General features: G+C 30.3%; 2 protein-coding genes across 3 annotated transcripts in view; one reads left to right on the top strand and one right to left on the bottom strand.

The window, feature by feature from the left end:
* Positions 1-20433, bottom strand: part of LOC123007621 — a 65774-nt gene that overhangs the window by 11641 nt on the left and 33700 nt on the right. The gene's annotated exons all lie outside the window — the stretch shown is intronic.
* The window catches only part of LOC123008285 (protein artichoke), a 43349-nt gene continuing 42600 nt past the window's right edge, over positions 19685-20433 (top strand). Inside the window, exon 1 of one of the 2 annotated variants that reach the window (XM_044404052.1) lies at positions 19685-19817. The gene's annotated coding sequence lies outside the window, so the exon portion shown is untranslated. The remainder of the gene's footprint in view (positions 19818-20433) is intronic. The other variant, XM_044404051.1, reaches the window with a different exon arrangement.

Here is a 20433-nt window from a genome sequence, read left to right as displayed (position 1 = left end):
TAGTAGAATCGATTTATTTATGACAGAATAAAAATGAATGCTTAGTTAAAAAATAACAGTGTCAATTTTTTTTTTATAAATCAATAAACATGAAATACGAAAAAATCATTTTCGAAAACACGCTCCTATCTCTTCGACATTTCTCATTTGATGTTTGCAAATAAAATTACTAAAAATTTACCTAAAATTTAATTTAAACTTTTTAGTGGTTACTGAATTCTGAAAAAGTGTTCAGTTTTTACTCTCCTCGGTGCTGAAATTTAAACGCAATTAAAATAAAAACAACTGAAATTTGTGCATTTAATAAAAAATGAATCTGTCAAAAACATATTTCAACTTTATTAATATTAATAATTTTTAATTTTTTTAACACAATTTTAAAACAATTTGAACGCATCAACAATAGTGGAAGTTAGTTTCAAGATAATGAATAAATGAATCGTAAGCAAGTAAATCGCTTTTAGTTTGAGTAAACGCGAGGTAGTTGAAGGGTCAAATGAGTTAGTGTGTCCCATTAAGATTTTGCCGCAACTTGATACTCTAATGGTTTTGTATAATTAATTCCATCCCCCAACTAACTGGTAATAAACGTGGTAGTAAACATGGTGCTTATGGAGACAATAATTATTAAGTCATATGCGGTATTTATTTTAAAAGGAAAGCCGGTGAAAATCGTCATTATTTAGTAAAAAAATTTGTTTGTTTGTTCTCAAAGGAATAATTGCCGTTTTAGGTCGTGACCGTTAGTCCCTCCTCTCCTGTAAACAAACAATTACCGATCCGTTACATTAATTTTTCGCCCGAATCGTCCCCAAACGAATGTTTATTTAGTAATTTAAAACCTTCAAGGCATTAGAAAAAGAGGGAAACGCCTCGAACATCTCCTGTTGATAGAATCGACCAACACTCAACCCTTGGTCTGGTCTTTCCGGCCCGAAGTGCTTTAAAATCTAATTGAATCGGTGGGAAATGATGCAGGCCGGAAGACTGCTTAACTTAAACCATCTACCTGAATATAAATACAAACTAGTTAGAAACTTTTATTCCAAGCCACCACACCTATGAACACGCGATTTATTTTAATTTGTTTGAATACGGAATACGGGCGATTTATTATCATTTCTTTGACTGGGGGTGAAATATGGGTATGTGGCACGCAGTGGATGTCCAGTTGACCACTGCCTCACCTTTCTGTGCATAATTGAAAGGGAGGTTTCAGATTTTGCACTTTTTTCTTTCCACAAAGGCGGTTTAGCTTGATAGCAGTTGTTTGTGGCCGGATTAGACACCGCCACAGCATTATTTACAATGTTTTGGGGTTGGGTTAAAGCCACCGCTGCCGTCTTTCAACGGCACTGTTTGTTATTCCCGACCCGAATATGCAAATTTCGGACTGTGTTTTGTACTTGATGGGACAATTCGAAATGCACTTTCCACCAAATCGGGGAGAGAAAATTCGCTGTCGGAGTGGAACGTTTACTCTCCGACTTTGCTCTCTCAAAACACAAGTTTTATGTAAAATTATAAAACTAGACCAACGCAGAAGTTTCAGAACTTTTTCTACAATACTGTAAAGGCGTGAAAAGGTGTAACAACACAAAAAATATGATAACACTCGTTATATTTCAGTTGCAACTTCCTTTATTATCAACAGAGCAAAAGAGTGTTATTACAAATTTTAGAACAGAGGCAAGAGAACTGTAGTTTTTTTTATTTTTGAAATCTCGTACATACGTTTACTTTTATTATTTCGATTCTACTTATTACACTAAATTGAACGTCACAAAAGTGACCACTTTTAAGACTAAATGTAACAAGTAAAAGTCTTACCTTTTAGCCATTGAGTAAAAATTCTATTTTTGCGTTTAAGCGTTTTTACCTTTACCATGACATTATTACTTGCAAAGCATCCTGATTATTTTGTTCATTTACTTACTAGTTATAGCCAAAGTTTAAAAATTCTTTTTGTTCTTTTAATAACTTTTTCGATTTTTATGAAAGTTGGTACAGCCAATTTGATATCCAAACCATATGTTTTGGTGCTATTATTTTATTTTATTTTTATTGTAAAGTACTTACTTATTAAAAACTTGACTCATTTTAAGCCATATTTTTATTCGAAAGGTACATTATTTTTAAACAATTTTTATATCTTATAAAATTTTGGCCTTGGTTTTAGAGAAAAAAAAAATTTAAGTATGTAGACGCGTTAAAACTTTGGACGTTGGCCATTTATTATTATTGTTTTTAAGATTGTATTAAAAACGGTGTAACTTGTTATAGAGGTAAAATGGGTTAAATCGCTTTATTTTGATCTAGGAAATTTCAGGTTACTCTTTGTTCCCATCTTTTCCTTACACTCTGTATATGTTATTTGGAGTAAGTGAGTTTATGTGGCTCAGATAAATAGTTTGCCTCATTACGTTCGGTAAAATAAACGTTCAGCTTCACCACATAAACTATCACTTTTGTTCCTAATAACATAATATACTATTAAATTTATTTGGTAATGTCCGAAAACACTGATTCGTGTACTTGGTTTATGACTAATATTATAATATGACAATGTAATTTGGTCGAAGAAAAACTTGTGTGTATGTTACATGCTGTAATATGCTTTTTAAGAAGAACATTAACTATTTAAAGCAACAGTTATTATTAACATTATATAAAAATGTAATAGTTATTTATGTAACAAGTGTCGAAAGCGACTCATAACATAACGAGGGAGAGCGAGTTATGCTATTGCGGCTTTCGGTGAGAGTCACATACATAATTTTTTGTGTTGCCTTTTGCTAAATTACAAATCCTTCAACTAATTAACACTTATACTCGTACTATCCATGTTTATTTTTGTGATGGTTGAGGTTAAATTTGTGAATTTGTGATACAACACTAAATCTGGACCAACCAAATTTCCTAATCATTCAACTTTAAATGCATTTTTATAAATAACCAGTGAATATTTTCAAATATAACATCGGAAATAAAGTCTGCTTTAGATAAAGTTTAGTTTTGCAAAGTTAGTTTATTTTTTACTTCTATTTCAGGTTTTGCAGATCTAGATCATTCATTCATTACAGAAGATTACGTTAATCAGAAATTGACAGTTTCGGTTATAGCAACACAAAAAAATGTTTACTACATTTTCTGTTTTAACCAAAAACAGTGAAACATAATATAGTAAGTACATTTAAATTAATGATGAATTTTTGTTTTGTTTGAAAATTATACAAAATATAATCTTAGAAATGGAGACGAAGGGCTTATCACTGTCTGCGACTATGATTTTTAATAATTCAATGAGCGGCGAACCGATAAATTAAACCTGCTGCAATTGCGATTCAGATATTCTGTCTGCGAAAATAGAAATTTTCAATGAGGAAACCGAGCGTTTCTAAAGAGCACCAGTGTATAAAATAGATAAAATAACTCGCTCTCCTCTCACCAACTTTAATTCGCTCTTTTAACCCGTTTACACATTTTTAAGGCTGATTTGTCCCAATTTTTCGCTTATTGTCTCCGGAATTGAATTTATTTTTGTCCCCTAAACACGCCATAAATTCCAGACTCGCCGTTGCTTATTTACTCTTATTGAGTTAATTTTTCGGTGTCGTTGAAAGAATTACAAGTAGCACTTTCGACTAGCACTAGAGAAATCAATCGGGGCCACTTAGAGCGCCTCTTTCTTCGGAACAATGTTGCTGTGACCTGTGTGGAATTAATTAAATCGAGGAGAATTTGTCAAGAATTGCCGGTAGAAATAAGTTATAATTTATTTTTTATTTAGACTAATAACAAATATTAAAAATGTACGAGGCTGTGCTTTCAAGTAATTAAGCGCGGAAAGGAGGAAGGAAGGAGTGAATTTACAGTTTGCAAAGAGCAAACCTTGCTGGAACTTTGCTTACGCGATTAACTTCCTAGTTAATATAATAAAGGGCAAAGACGCGTTTCTTGAGCTTATACGGATGGGCCAACGGCGCGTGAAATGGCAAGGAATTTTTAAACGGGATTATAAATAGATATAGATTCGATTAATTTATTTATATGCTAAAAATGTCACATTTCGACTCTCCCAACGAAAACTATAGTACTGAACTCATAAAAATTGGCTTTGAGTTACGATGGCTTATGTAGGGTCCAAAATACAAAAACAATGAGAAATTATTTTTTTAATAAAATTAATTTTATACATGTATATAAAACAGTAAATTAAAATTAAAACAATATTATTATTTTGCTATTTTCTGTTTAGCCACTAGTTTAAAAATTACTTTAGTCACAGTTCTGTCTTTTAAGAAAATCGTTTTTTTGTGAAACAGGTTTTTTATTGCTCATTAAAATGTTTTTTTATATAGTCAGCAATGTTTATTAATTATTATTTTTGTTTTTCTCAATGCTTTAGATCAACTGATCTTGGAAGAACAAAATTTAGTATTTAACATGTAAGTTTTTGCTGATTATAATTCTGATTCTAATGAATAGTATATAAAATTGTTGTAAAATAATTCTTTATTTTTTTTAAATATTGGTATATTAAACAGTTTAATAATAATAGTTTAAGCAATATGAGTACATTTATTATAAAAAAAAATGTGAGAAAAGTAGGTGCTCTCTAAGTAATAAATTTTAAAAAACGATGTTTTCTAAAAAGCACATTAAAAAAGCAAAATGTTTTCATGAATATTCAAATAATATAAAAAGTTAATAATTGATTAGTATAAGGATGAATGAGCTTGGTTATCTCATAATTTTAAAATTATTTGAATTAATAACAACACAAATTATTATATGTTTAAAATATTAGGGCCGGTTTACAAAACTTTATGATAATGAGAAATTAATTGATTCGAAACAAATAATCTTATAACTTTTTTGTTGTTAACAGAATGTGAAGTCATGATTTGAGGGCCGTTAACTTAAAAAAATGTGTTTATATCTAATTTTATTTTTAAAATAATTCTACTTTAATACTGTAATTCCAAATAAATTTTACTGAAATTACAATAATTCTAATAATTCACCGTAATTTCATTGCTTTTAGATTAATTCCGATAACTCTAAATGATACGGATAATTTCCGTAAATTCAACTTAAATTTTTGAAAATACAAAGTAATTTCTGTAATTTTAAATTAACTCCGATTGTTATAAAAATCAACGTAATTTTCAAAAAAATTATCTCTAGTAATTAAAAAAAAAATTCAATTATTTTAAAAGGATTTTAGTAATTTACAAATACATATAACTTAAGTAATTGTGATTAAATTTTAAAACTTTGTACATCTAATTTTGATGTTAATTTAAAAATGGTGGATGCGCCGGGCTAGTAAAGCAAAAATATACATTTATTGCACATTGCAAGTTTGGGGTATTAAAACTAGGACAACTAGTAAAATATTCTTTTATATGCAATTTTTCGAGTTTAGTACACATCCACTTTGATTGTTCCGACTTGTGTTTATTGTATTATCTCCGCTGAAACTGTTTGACAAAAGCTTTGCAGTGACGTTCCATTTATCAGCATGATAAATGTCCCAAAATGAGCTTTGGTTAAAAATTTGAAAAAATCGACATTTACATTGTAATCAATCCTTTATTTTGTTTTTTTTTCACACGTCTTCGAGAGCGTGTTGAGAGTTTAATGGTCATTGCCAACTCCGCCTCGTCGAAGTGAAAAGTCTGCATCGGATTTCGGAAAAGCCGATTAAAGTATTTTATCGACGTTCAACTAAACATTGAAAATTCCAAATCTCTCACATAAAGCCATATCCTCTTAATAAATTACAGTTTCTCTCACGATTATCAAGTTCAAGTATTTGTGTGTTGCCCACACTTGTGGAATTTAACACAGACTTAAACCTTTAAAGGTCTCAATTGAAAATTTCAAATTAGCAATAAAAATTCTTTGTAGCGTGTTTCCACCTCAATAAATTACGCAAACAAAGGTACCAGAACAATCGATGTAAATATTTCACTGAATAAAGCTACGAACCCTGTTTTGTCTTTTTTCTCAAATGCTTGCTCGGGGAGAGTAAAACACCTGTAATAATTTAAATTAACAACAATTTATTTAATGAGGAATATAAATTTTTGGCAAAATTTTTAAATAATTTTCTCTTGTTGTGTTGGCCCAAATTTAATCTATTCATACGAATGGAATAAGTTAGTGTTTAACGTGGCGATAAGCCCGAAATTTGCATTCAGATGCAAATGCAATTAGACCGTGGTAAAGTCGCGATTATTAGAAAAACGGATCTTTTGCAATGTTCCGAACGAAATCTAATGTAAATTAGATAATTCTTTGTGTGCCTTAGAATCACAAAAGAAACGCAAATTGATTAATACCAACCCGAGCCAAACTCACTTCTTTGTTATTAGAATTTATGACAGCAATTAAGGTCTGCTCTTTGATTTAGTAAATGTTGAAAAAAGTGCTAGGGAAGCCGCAACAATATATTTAATTGTTGACTACTCGAAAGCTGAATTAATTGAAAATGTGTATTTGCTGGTTTTGGTCTATTTAAAGCAGTTAAATTGTGCATGTGAGTTGTGAACAAGTGCTCAGTAACGTGTGAGACAGACGAACAAAGCCTCATGTGTGCTATTATTTATTCCTAGAGAGTCGGAAAATGGAAATAATTTTTTTGTGATTGGGATCTAGTTCACGGGGTGTTAAATTACCGGGAAAATTACATCTTGTCCACTAAATGACATCGTCAAGCTTGGAACATTTTCGCAGAAGTTATAATTACATTTGTAGTCCACTATGTTCAACATACATGTTTGGAACTAAAGCAATTCGGGTACTTTGTTAGTTAACTTGGAAAGTGACGCAAAGGTGGGCTCACAACAAGGAAACTGGGAGAAATATGAGTTTTTGAAGATTTTCTTATCGTTTCAAAGCAAAATTTACGTTGAATAATTGAGGATATCCATCATGAAGTCTAGTTGAGTGAACAGACACAAATGCACAAGTATCTGACTGTAATAAGCAACGACATTTATCAGAAGAGACAGTGTTTCCGTTTTAATTGCAACATCACAAGAAAACATTTTCATATAGTCAAGCTACTAGAATTCATCACACGAACTATTCCTTGTTATTAAACTAATTTTCGAGGACGGTTTGAACAGAAATAATAGACACAGTAGTGCACTTTGCACCAAATCATTAGCAATTCGTGCTAATTAGGAAGACAAATATTTTATCACGGAAGTCAGGAAACGACTCGGGATTTTGTTAAATATAATTAATCATTTTTTATCCCGGATTCGCCAGGTCTGAGCGCAATAAATCAAACAATTGGCGAATTGCACAAAGGATCGACGCTACAAAGTTAGAGCGTTTGAATTTTTTTTATTTCGCGTTTTTAAAACTACATTAGTTAGTGGTATTAAAAAGTACTGATAACTGAGTACAGAAAAATGTGTTATATTACAAAAAAATATCAGACACTTAAATTTTTTTTCTACATCAATTTTGATCTACTTCAGCATTTTTTAAATAGCATTTTTTATAAATTAACATTTCAAATAAAAAGATACAAATAATGATTTTTTGATTAGAACTATATTTATGGGCATTATTGTATTATACAAGTGGACAAAAAGTATGGAACCAATCGTTTTAATTTGTCTTCAGGAAATAATAATTACCAAAAATTAAGTTTGAGTTGAGATATGCGATTTTTTCTTCAAAATGGCAACTTAAATGGATTTTTTTTTATAAAAATTGGATAAACTATAAACAGCTGCAATTTTTGGATAAAGGCCTTTGTAAAAAAAGGTTCTATGGTTAATTAAGCTATTAAAATTTTTACATGAAAATCTTGCTTTTAATTTTACTTTTATTTTTTTTAAACTTTCTCTTAGGGACGTCTGAATTTTTTCTTTTATTTTGGTTCTTTTCTTCTTTCCTCAACTTTTTTTTTCTCTTGTATACTCGTTCTTCCACTTTCTTCTTTAATTCACATTTTTATTTTTTTTTCAACATTTCTAGATTTTGTAAATTTTACTTAAAACTTTATTGATATATTTCCAACGTCTACTGTTATGTTTTTACTTTCTTAACCATCTATTTTCTTTTTTTCTTTTTTTTTTATTTTCATTTATTATTTCCATTTTTGTCAGGTTACTGAACATTAAGTTTCTTTTGTCTACATCTTTATCAAACGTCCTTTTTTTAAATACTCGTATTTGTTTTTGTATTCTATTCTTATCCTTTTTTCAGGTATATTATTGCATTTTTTTATCGCTTCCATCTCACTCCTCTTTTTTATTCTTTTTCTCTCCTGTATCATAAATACTGTTATTTTTATCTTCTCCAAGTAGTTTTGTAGACATTATTTTGTAGAACTCAAAAAAATTTGAAAAATTTTATTTGTGAAAATAAAGTTCCACATTTTTATAGTACTTTATTATTCAATTAGTTTTTCCAAGAAATAAATCGTTTAAGCAAAAAACGTTTGGTTGTACACTTTTGAACGTTAGATAGGTTTACCTGGTATAATTTGTTAAAAATTTGGTGCAAAAATATCTCTTGTGACTTTGAAAAAAAAAATTAAAAGTTAAATTTGTAGCACTTTTTACTTGTAAAAATTGGAGTATATTTTTAAGTGTTTTAACACAAAGTATTTAAAAAACTACAGTTTACGTAAAATATACAATAAAAAAATTAAATAAGAAATTATTGTTTGAAAATTATACAGTTTGATCACTTCTAGCTGACACCCTGTGTAAAAAACGTAAATAAAAATTACATATCTAATAATAAAATAGATAGAAGAATTTAAAGTATAAATTTTGCAAAAAATAATTTGGCCGCATTAAGCAAGATAAAAATATCTTGGTTGTAATTTGAAAGCTAATTACGATCCTGGAAAATTGGTACTATTTACCAAACAATTTTAATTGGTGCAGATTTGCATTGTATGCAAATTGCAATGTACAGCGTTTCCACTGCTTTAAAAATCGTTCTCGTAATTGTGCTTTAGGTTTTATATTGTATATTAATATTTGATAAAAAAGCATTTTTTAACCGTATTTTGTGAAAATTTTACATTAAAAAAAAGTTCCTTGAAATATGTATGTAAAAAATAAACACAGTTCCAATAAAAAATTAACAATATGTTGTATTTTTTCTCGGTAACGTTGCGAGTTACGAAAAAGTTTATTAATTTTTTTTCGTTGTGATCTAAGACTGTGAAATTCCGCCTATTATTTTAAAACCATCTGTATTGGTAACAAATCTGCACCAATTAAAATTATCTAGTTAGAATATTTACATATTCTTATTTTCTCCCAATTTTTTGGTCGAGTTTAATGTTTTATTGAATTAATTTAAATAAATTAATACAAATTTATGTGCTTGTGAAGCAAAAGCAAGTCAATTTTTTTAAAAAAGAAAGTGCAAAAAACGTGAAAAGCTCAAAACAGATTGCTTGCTATAGTGTTTCAGCTCCTTTTCCTTGTCTGTTATCTTAATGCAAATTTTTGTTGTAATAGAGTGTCGCCGTCATTAAAATTCGTTTCATTCGCCGAAAATCGCCTCTGTCACATTATAGAAGCAATTTTCTTGTTATTTTAATCACGTCGAAAGATATATTGCACTCAGGTTAACTTTTAATTAGTTGAGAAACGAGAAGCAGTGTAGCAAAGCACCTAAGCCACGGCGGCTTCCCTGCTATTGGTGAAGGGATGCCGTCGACTTGCTGATTCAAACGATCTGCTTTAAATTAGATCTAACCACTCCATAAATTAAACGCTTGCTTTAAAACTATAAAAGCAATTTAGAAAAGATCTCGGCTACATTAAGTTCGCGGTTTCGTTCGCACAAAGACTGACTCGCTGATCGATGATACTTCTTCAAGAGGGAAATGGTGGTATTGTTGACCGGTACAGACTTTGACATGGATCATTAAATTATCTAATTGCGACGAGACGAGCTCGATTTAACCGGATATGAATAATCAACTGAGAGACAATCAAGCCACTTTAAATTACACCATGATTGATGGAATAAATGACCGCCGAAAACCAGCAAATTAACGTCAAACAATACGAGAGAAAAGTTGAGTTTCCACTCTTGTGTGGAAATGAATCTTCTCCAAAAGTCTCGTTGTTGTTATTTGTCCGAAAAAATCATAAAATTTTATTATCTATAAATCTAAATCCGGCCCGAAAACATTAACCTGTCAGCTATTCGGGAAAACATAGAGCTAAATCCTGATTTTTACGTAACATAAAGCCATAATAAAAAATTAATTACAAAATTTTATAGTTCCGGTGATCGATATTAAAAACTACTTCCTGTAGCGTCTTTTCACTTTTCTTTCGGTGTATTTATTTTCAATGTAGCCGTTTGAATAGACCATCAATCTTCTTTTAGTTACATTATTAACATCTGATTAATCGTCCCGTTGAATCGAAAGGTGGTAGTTTCTTTAAGAAACTCTGAATTGCTCTTATAAAGTAACAACCCAAAGTTTCCAAGCTGTTGTAAATCCAAATGTAATATAAGTTGTAAAACCGTGAATCACATCCTTGGTGGATTTAATCATAAAATAGATGAAAACGCTCTAACAGTGATGACGTTCGCACGTCATGATGGAGAGTGCCATTAACGGAGCTCTATATTTAGTTGGGGTTTATGTATTGTCATTTCGTCTCTATTCACTCTTCCACTAACCATCATCCTTAGATTTCTCGAAGAGAATTTTAAAAACACTTAGCAAAGTCTCTAATTTTTCACGTGTGAGAACAAATGTTCAACGAAAAGGCGCGGCTCTATTTCCAAATAAACGTTTCCTGTTGTTTTACAGACATCTTTTATTGATGAACACCTTCTACGAACAAGTAGGGTGTGTCTACGTATCGTATATTGAATGCCAAATCCCACTCACAGAGCTTTTTCAAAAGAGAGGAAAAACACATCGTGAGTTAATAGAATTTCAAACTTGCTCATGACGGTAACACACTTAGGTTAGGCTTTCCGAAGGTTATTGCTTTCCTCTTATTATCTAATGAGCTTTGAATAATTTCTTGTGACAAGGAAGTTAATAATCTTTCTTCCCTCATGGGCTGTATTAAAATTTCACTCCAATTACAAACGCCTCGATACTTAATTACGCTCAGAGTCACATCTGGTTTGCTCTATTTTCGAATCTTTATTTACTCGCTCCTCAATCACCTTAAGTTTTATTTAGTCGACTTAACCACAACATAATCGTAAAATAAGTTTAAAATAAATCGTGAAAAGTTAGTCTACTTTCCAATGCAAAGGGGGAAAACTAATAGAGATCGTAAAATTTTATGGCACGTCAGAAACTGACTTAACACATTTAAATAGCATAAAATGGGTAGAGGGTGATTTTATTATTATCTCTTTCAGATGAGCCACGCACAGTGATGTCAGATCAAAAACATAAAATTCATCAGATCCGAGCTGAAAAATTTGCCAAATTTTCATCATATTATGATTTGTATGGCAAAATCTCGCGAAAAGACGCAGTTTTCAGCTTCAAAATGTACTTAAATTCTTGGAAAAAAAGCAAAAATGACATGCTTTTCGGCCTAATTTTGTGAGTTTTTGATTTGTTTTTAATAAAATTTTGCAAAATATTTGCTGAAAAATGTGCTAAAACGCCAGAAAAATGAAAAAATTATTTAATTCTACACATAATTTTTTGATTATTTAGTTTGTTTTAGCGAAATCTAGCGAAAAACTTGAGATTTTAATACAAAAATGTGTTTAAAAAGCATTTTCGACTAAATTTTGTGGTTTTGGACAAGATTTTTATCAATTTCGATTTTTTAGTCTGTTTCAATGCAATATTTCGAATCTTTTNGTTTTTATCTTTTAAAAACATCCTTAAATACTCAGAAAAGACAAAAAGTAGCTGTTTTTGCTGAATTAAGTTTTGCTTGTTTTTGGCAAAATTTTGCAAAATAATTTCTTTTCTAATTGCTAAAGCATTCAAAAAACTAAAATAAGTTGTTATTTTTGACTGTATTTAGTAATACTCTTATTTTGAAATAAAATAAAACTATTTTTAACCCATGTGGTGGTTTTCGATTATTTTTTCTTCGAGAAACTTTGACGAAATAATTAAGTTAAAGCCTAAGAGTTAGGTAAAATATTATAATATAATTTTTTTATTACAATTTAGTGATTTTTGACACCTTATGGCAAACTCTTGCGAAAAAACAGTTTTCAGCTTAAAAATCTGCTTGATCTTTTGGAAAAGAAAAAAATTATATTATTTTCGGCCTAATACTGTGTTTTTTTTTTGGCTTGTTTTTAAACAATTTTGTGAAATACTTACGTTTCTAGCTGAAAAACGTGCTAAAACTTTAAAAGAAATTTTTGACTTTGTTGATTTTTCAGATTGATTTAGCGAAATCTCGCAAATAACCTGAGATTGTTCAAAAACGTGCTTAAAACCATACTCGGCTTGTTTTTGTCTTTTCTGCTCAAAAATCAGTTAAATCGAATGAAACAAACAAAATAACATGAATATCAACTACTTTTGTGCTTTTTAAGCGTGTTTGGATAAGATTTTGCAAAATAAATGAGCCTCTGGTTCAAAAACAAAGTAAGTCGGGCTCAAGAAACTAAAAATAATATCAATTTTGATTTAATTTTTAATTTTTTTGTCTGCTTTAACGAGATTTTTTGGAATTTTTTGTTTTTATCTCAAAAACGCACGTTGAACACTTTTGGTCAAGTTTTTGGATTGTTTTTAACGAAATTCTGCGATAGAATTGTGTTTCTTGCTGAAAAAGTATTCGAAAAAAAAAACAAAAATAAATTGTCATTTTCGATCCTGTAAAAAATAAACAACTATTTTTAAGCAATTTGGTGGTTTTTCGACTTTTTTGAAAAAACTTGACGAAAGAATCAAATTTCTGGTTGAAAACGTGGACAATGCTCGAGGAACGTCTTTTTTCATTTCTAATAAAAATCACCAGATATTAGAATTTTTACAAAAGTTTTCAGCAAATCACCAGACTAAGATGAAAATCATCAGATGTGGTGAAAATTTACCACACCTGGCAACACTGGCCACGCTCAAATATTAAAATTGACGTTTAATGGTCGTTGACCTCGTTGCCAACCTTGTAAAAATTGCAGTCGTACCGTGTTGATCAAGTCGCTTAATTCTGATTGAACCGTTGTTTGGTTGGGGCGGAGGCCCATGAGTTGTGGGTCGATTAGGCGCGCTCATGCCCCAGTTTACACGTGTTAAAGACGCTCCCACCCCGTTATCGTCGCCCGGGGTGAATACAAATGATGATGAAATATAAACAATTCACGAGCTAGGATAAGTCTCTCAGTTAGTAAATTAGGCAATCGGCGGTGGTTTTTCGTCGGGGAATCCCTTGCATCTTTGATGAAAGTATGTTGAATTCGGCGGCAAAGTGGTGTAACGTGAGAATAGCTGATGTGCAGTGAGCTGTCAGATTATCTGATACACTGAAATTTATTCGGGGCGGCGTGTTGCGAATACATAAATAATAAAATAACTTGAAATTTAAAAGAGTCGAGTAATTTCGAGATTAAGCGAAATTTGAATCGTCTGGAAAGGTTATTATTTTGCAGGGAGTTGAAATTATGTACTAATTAAGTTGGCATCGTGTAGGGGAATTATTCGTGATGTATTTACGTAATTAAAAGCCGGGGAAAATCGGGAAATTTATCGGTAATAAAAATTCAACAATTATCAAAAGCGAATTTAGTTCAAGGTATTGTTTGGGTGAAGTAATGATCAGCTTTAATACAAGTTTCCTCCTACACTTTAGCTAATGTTGGAGATTTGCTCAATACCCTTGGCACTGGATTTGGCTCAAAGATAATCTCCGTGTTACTATAATACACGCCCCAGAAAATTAATCTAACAATCACTTATTAACATACGCTTCCAACCCCACTCTCATCATTTTTTACATGAAACTCTGATAAAATATTAGACAGACAATCGGAATTATATTGAGGGTATCGATTCGTTGAATTATCACCAATGAATTATTATTATTCGGGTGGTGCGACTTGTCGTATAAATCGCCATCGTCAGATGGTGTTTATTGCAAAAATACGTAGCCGAAGTGTGAAATAAAGACGGAAATGAAAGAGTAAGTCAGGGTCAGAATGGGAGATAAAGATGATATGTTGCTGACAGAAGCAACGGACCCTAGCCTGAAGGATCGTTAAAACGAATCGCCAAATACGCCACAACCTCTTAAAGATTTTTTTGAGAGACTCAGCCGCGATTTGGATTGAAAAAAACACAAATTAGTCACTTTTGCGACATTATACGAGCCTGAAATAGTGCATTTGGACCGAGTGACTGTAAATGATTGTGACTTTTTACTTCAAATTTATTATAATTTTAGGTTGGCAACTTTGACTTTCAAATTCAAACGTCAAACTTTTATAGGCAATTGTCATTTATTTTTCGACGGGCGACTTAGCCGTCACCTAAAACTGATATAGCAAATTAGAAAGATTACCAATAATTTAGTGTTCCCAATAGATTTATTTTGTATACAGGGTGAATTTGCGCCCCAGAGAAAATTTTCTAGTAAGGTAAGATATCAGAAACATGAAAAAAATATTTAAAAAATTCTATCTGTCAAAAAATTTGTACATTTATTTTTTGACATTTGATTTTTTTATATCTATTTAATGATACTAATGATCTTGTATATGTTTTTTTACAATTATTTAGTAAAGGGACAAAAATTTTGCCAATAAAAGCCACAAATAACATTGAACAGAGTTACAATTTAGGATACAGCTTCCTTGTTTCTTCTTCTAATAGCCTATAGCAAAAAAACTTGTTATTATAATAATTATTTTTCCAACAGAAATAAATAGAGTCATAGTGCAAATTTTAAGCCCTCATAACTTTTAACATTATTTCCATTCCTGGTATCTTATCTTATATGGCATTTTTCTATGGGGCGCGAGTTCTGGCGCAGCCTGTATGTGTTACAACGTTCCCGTTCATCTAGAAAAAAAACTGAAAATTGCATTTTTTGTTTTTAATTTTTTTAAATGCTTTCTCTTAAGCAAAACTTTAGAAATATGAATTTGTTTTTCATCACTATTTTGAACAGGAATAAAATGTTAAGTCTTAAAATTAAATAAAAATAAAAATTTACATATTATTATGGCAAGTTTTTTTAACATTTATTCGACGTTTCTTGTGTTTTTATAATGATATATTACGAATTTTGGGTCACATTGTATACTCTTTTATATTTTTATTGTTTAGATTTATTAGCAAAGTTTTTATTTAATCTAATGTAAGTATGTAATATACAATAATTTTGAAAAAAAATAAAAAAAATGAACACATAAAAATGAGCGAAACAAGATGTTTTAAGGTGCAAATTTAGTAATTTAGTAATACAGTTTTTGCGGAAAAATTGTTGAAGTTTCCGGACGAGGCGAAGCCGAGTCTAAAGTAGCAGATAAGTCTGCAAAACTTTTTGGACACATGTTACAAACAATATTTTTTTGTTAAAACTTCGAAAAACACATTCAAACCTTTTATTATGTTGATTAATTTTTTGAAAATAATAGTTGAAAATATAAAACAGTACTTAAAATAGTGTTTTTGTGTGTTTTTTTAGTAAAAAATATAATATAAATTACTATTTCCGGTAATATTTTATTGTGTTCGAAAATAGTATATTAAAGAACAAGTTTTATAAGACCATCTTGAAGCACGAATTCAAGTTTAAAAAACCAGTGGCGTAGCTACGAATGAGAGCTTTAAGGTCTTATGAAACGAGTCTTTTATACTATTTTTTTTTTGTAAATTGCTTTTTTTATGCCGTTTTTAAACAATTTTTTATACTTTAATCGATTTATTAGGGATTGTTGCTACGTTTGGTAATGTCTTCATTTTAAAACCTTTTGACTATTAAGACATCGCAACTGATGACCTCGCGTTCTTTAATATGTCTATTAGAGAATCGACATGGAGGCAAATTACAAAAAAAAAACTCATTTTAAGAACTTAAATGAGTCCGTAAAATAGGTGTTTTTGGGAGCGTACTTATAGGAAAAACAGTATTTTAAGTACTTTTACCTAAAGTAACTATTTTAGGTATTTTATTATTGAGTCCGAAAATACCTCGTTTTAAGGACATAAATGAGTTTGTAAAATAGCTTTTGGGAACGACTATAAAAGAAGATTTTTTAAGAATCGGTTTTCAAAAAAAGATGTTCTTTATTTATACACTAAATCAAGTCAAATGAGAAGAAATTTAGTCAGTGAAACTTTGAAATATTAAAATATTGAGCTGCAAAACAGTTTGAAAAGATTTAAAAACTATACAGGGTGCGTCAGAACTCGCGCCCCAGAGAAAAATGCCATATAAGGTAAGATACCAGGATCATGGAAAAAATGAAATGAAAAAAAATTCTATCTATGAAAATTTCGAAATTATGAGGGTTTAAATTTTGCACTTTGAATCTATTTATTTCTGTTGGAATTTTTTAAACATGTTTTCCATGTTCCTGGTAGCTTATCTTACTTGAAAATTTTCTCTGGGGCGCGAGTTCTGACGCACCCTATATGCAGCAATGTTAACTTAATCATTTTTTAAAAGTTTTTAGCAAAACAAAAAAATTAAAGAAATTCTGAAATTTCAAAAATATCAGTCAGGAAATGCTTTTCAAAATATCGAGCTACTAAAGATAGTTGTAAAAAAACAGTACAAAACTAACAGGTTTATTTTTTTTTACATATTTGCTATAAATAAAGACAAAAATTCTAAAAAAGTTTAATTAATTAAATTAAGTTAAAATAAATGTCAACAGAAGTTTTTCAGAAAATCGGGCTTTAAACCACCAAACAAATAAAAAAGTATCTGGTTTAAAATAATCAGTTAAATTAAAAGCCTAATAATTAAGATATTCTCAAATTTAAGACTTGTTAAAATGTGGACAATCATTAATTTGTCTATTGCAGTTTTTTTTATTGTTTTTATTTAAACTTCTATGATTTTGTTTCTCAATCACTCTTTTGATCTCAAAATATTAATACTTAAATATGTTTCACTATGATTAATTTTTTATTTGTGTTTTTTCAATAGGTATATGCAATAATCGCATAAAAAAAATTCTGTAAACAAAGACAATCTGAAAAAATTAAATTAGATCAATGTCATAATGCCTATGAAAAGATCGACAAAAATCGGAGGCTAAAGAACCAAAAGTTACAATTACACAACAAAGTTATCTTTATTACAAAAGACGTAACTAAAATCATTTAAAACAAACGAAAGCTAGTACTTGCTTTCAACTCTAATGAAATTGTTGCAAGTTAGTTAACCCGGTACGACTGTATTCCCCTTTTGATATGGCGCCACTTTTGGGTTAAATTTTAAAAGTAGAAACCTTCTCCGTTTCAAATTTCTTCGTGGTGAAAGCTTGCTGAATCCCTTTTACTCCCTTGGAACTTTCGCTGCTCTAATAAAGTCAGGTATTTGAGCTCATACAAGCTGCATAATGCGTGTTTGTTTAATATTTCATAAATGCCGCCAAGTCTCATTTAATTGAGCTTTTCCCTCCGCCTGTCACATACGTTTCGGTCTGTTGCTGTTTTACAAAGTAAAAGCTTTCAGCTCGTACTGGCTTTTTAAGTAGAGAATATACTACGGTCAAAACAGACGCGCCCTGCACTGTACTGCTGACCTCTTAATGTTTCTTTTCTTCTTGACGTTGAATTTTAATTAACAAACTTGCACCTGGTTTGTTGTAAGTTTTCGGGAGATTTTGTTAATTACAAAAAAACGAAGAACGTTCATGATAATTAAATTTTAATCAGAATGGAAACTTTGTGCTTTTTAATATTAGTTTATCAATGTTTCAGGAACAACGATTACTGATTTTTAAGCGAGAACAAAATAGGCTTTGAATAAAATAAAAATTAATTAGAAAAAATCTAATTTAATTCACTTTTTGAATTGGTTTTTATTTTGTTATTTCAGTATACAGTATAAATTGTCGATTATTGATTAAAAATAAATTTGTTTTATTTTGCAACAAACGACTCAATGTTCGCCTGTTTTGAAATGAGTGATTTGTGCAGTTTTAATTTAATAATTCTGTTTTGCCATCGCATCAAAAAATAAATTTGCATTTAGATTAAATTGTCCAAAAATAACATTTTTGCGTCACTTAGTGAGATATATTTATGGCTAGATCAAAGATTAGACTAAATTTTGATTCAGATTGAAATATTTTTATTTTGGTTTCTCCGATCACTAAATTTACGAATTAGTCGAATTAATTATTAAGCGTCTAAACTCGTGGAAAACTGAATTAGTCCGAGCTCAAGCAAAAATGTAATCACCCAACCACTTCAAACGTAATACTAATTTTGTTTCAAAGATCTGCAATCAAATTAAGAATCACCGGAAATGCGAGAATATCGTCGTGGAAAATTGGAAAAGTAAATCAGAGATCGGTGATAAAATCGAAGATATCGGAATGAAATTATACCTTCCGGTTCCAGCCTTGACTTAATTGAAAAGTAATTGCAAGAAATCTAGCGAATTGAAATTGTCGACTTTGTTTTTGTCGTGTGAGGGGGGATTGGAAGTATTATTAAATTTTTCTTTCAAGACGAACAAAAACTCACTTTGCATTAACATCGAGGGTTTTTACGGGGAGAGGTTTTAGTGTAAAATGAAAATACAACTGGAATTTTTTGTTTAATAGGGAAAATCGCGATGTCTGATTTAAATAATAATGACGATGAGAAAATTTATTTCAAATTCTTTCATTTTTAAGCAAAAAATGGGCACACAAACACGACTTTTTTAGTAAAAAATTCATAAAGGAAATGAAATATTTATAAAAAAGAAATTCGATTTGCTAATGGAAATTCACGAGCAAACCAAGAAAGTAACCGATTTTTCACAAAGAACAACTTTTCAAAATGATATTATTACTCGTAATAATTAATCAACTTCAGGGCTATTGAAATAGTTTTTTTGTAAAGTTTAATACTATAAGTTTAAAAAATTCTGGGATATTATGTTCAACGAGAAGTTTTCTAAAACAAAATTTTGAATTGTAGTCATTTAATTCAATCTTTTACAAATTCAAGGTAAAAAATATGTTTAATTTTTGAAAAAAAGGAATTTTTAAGCACATTTTTTTTGTTTACAGTTTGGAGTTGAAACACACTGTTTTATTTTTAATAAATCAGGTAAAAGCTTCAAATAAATATGTAAAATAAAAAACACTAATAGCTAATGCACTTTAAAAAGCCTATTTTAATGCTATTAGAGAAAACATTTTCTACATTTTATTGTATTGCAAAGCTCAAAGCTTCCATTTTGGAAAAAATAATATCTGAAATCCTCTTGAAATTACACTGTAATCTTGAGTCCGGTCAAGTTACTTCAGATATGATATCGAGAGAAATGAAACAAAAATGGTATCTCTGAGATTCCAAAGCTCCAACCACGCCATTATTTAAATATGTTGTTTTGTAAAAAATCTTTCGTTTTTTATGTTAAACTTTTTCTTTCCTGAAATATGACACATCCACTCGATTCAAAAGTATCCCAACATGATTAAAGCTCAAACTAGAGTCGTGGAGGGGACGCCAAGCTATCGTGTAAATCCTGCTGCAGTCTACAGCAGGACGGCGTCGTGTACACGTCACTCTTTCCTGCAAAAGCGCGCGAATATGTTTACTGAAACCGGAAATTCGAGCTTTGGATATTTTTCGCGAATTTTACAGTGCTGTGGTTTGTGAATCAGGGATGGACTGAAGGGATTTGGAGGTTAGTTGTGGGTCACACTCCCTTAAAAAAATTACAATTGTTTGTTACAAAAAGTGGGTCTTTTATCAGGACAAATTGCAGGAAATTAAGGAACTGACGGGTGGTTTAATGAAAGTTGGGAACAAGATTATGTTTTTCATAGAAATTGTCCTAATTTGTTATTATCGCATGACGTTTTGACCAAAGCAATTGTCTCGGTTTGTGTATTGAAGCTTCTTTCAATAAATTGAAAATCGAACTCTAATCATCGATACCTGTTGCATACAAATTTTGGTTTCGGATAATGAAGTTGGGGATTTGGGATGACTTTTTGCATTTGCATATGCATACAAATTTATGAATTTTAAACACTCCGTCTTGTTTAGTCTTTATTTATGCAACTTTGATGTGTTAATTAATATCTTGCTATTGATCCAGTGCTTTGAAATATTTCACATATCAAGGATATCACGTAACAACTAGTTATTTCAAATAAAATCTATTTCTTCTGTCAAAACGCTCTCTTAATCAGTAAAGCTGAAACGTTTTCTTGAGATTTGAAAGACGGGGTCAATTTTTTACATGGCGGTTTATTAGATCGGACAAGGCCATCAGAAATGAATGAAACTGTAAAAAA

Source organism: Tribolium madens, unplaced genomic scaffold (genome assembly GCF_015345945.1).
Source record: "Tribolium madens isolate multiple individuals breed KSU strain unplaced genomic scaffold, Tmad_KSU_1.1 Scaffold_3;HRSCAF=73;Tcas5.2_LG2, whole genome shotgun sequence".
Classification (NCBI taxonomy): Eukaryota; Metazoa; Arthropoda; class Insecta; order Coleoptera; family Tenebrionidae; genus Tribolium; species Tribolium madens.
This window is presented reverse-complemented; position numbering and strand designations above follow the sequence as displayed.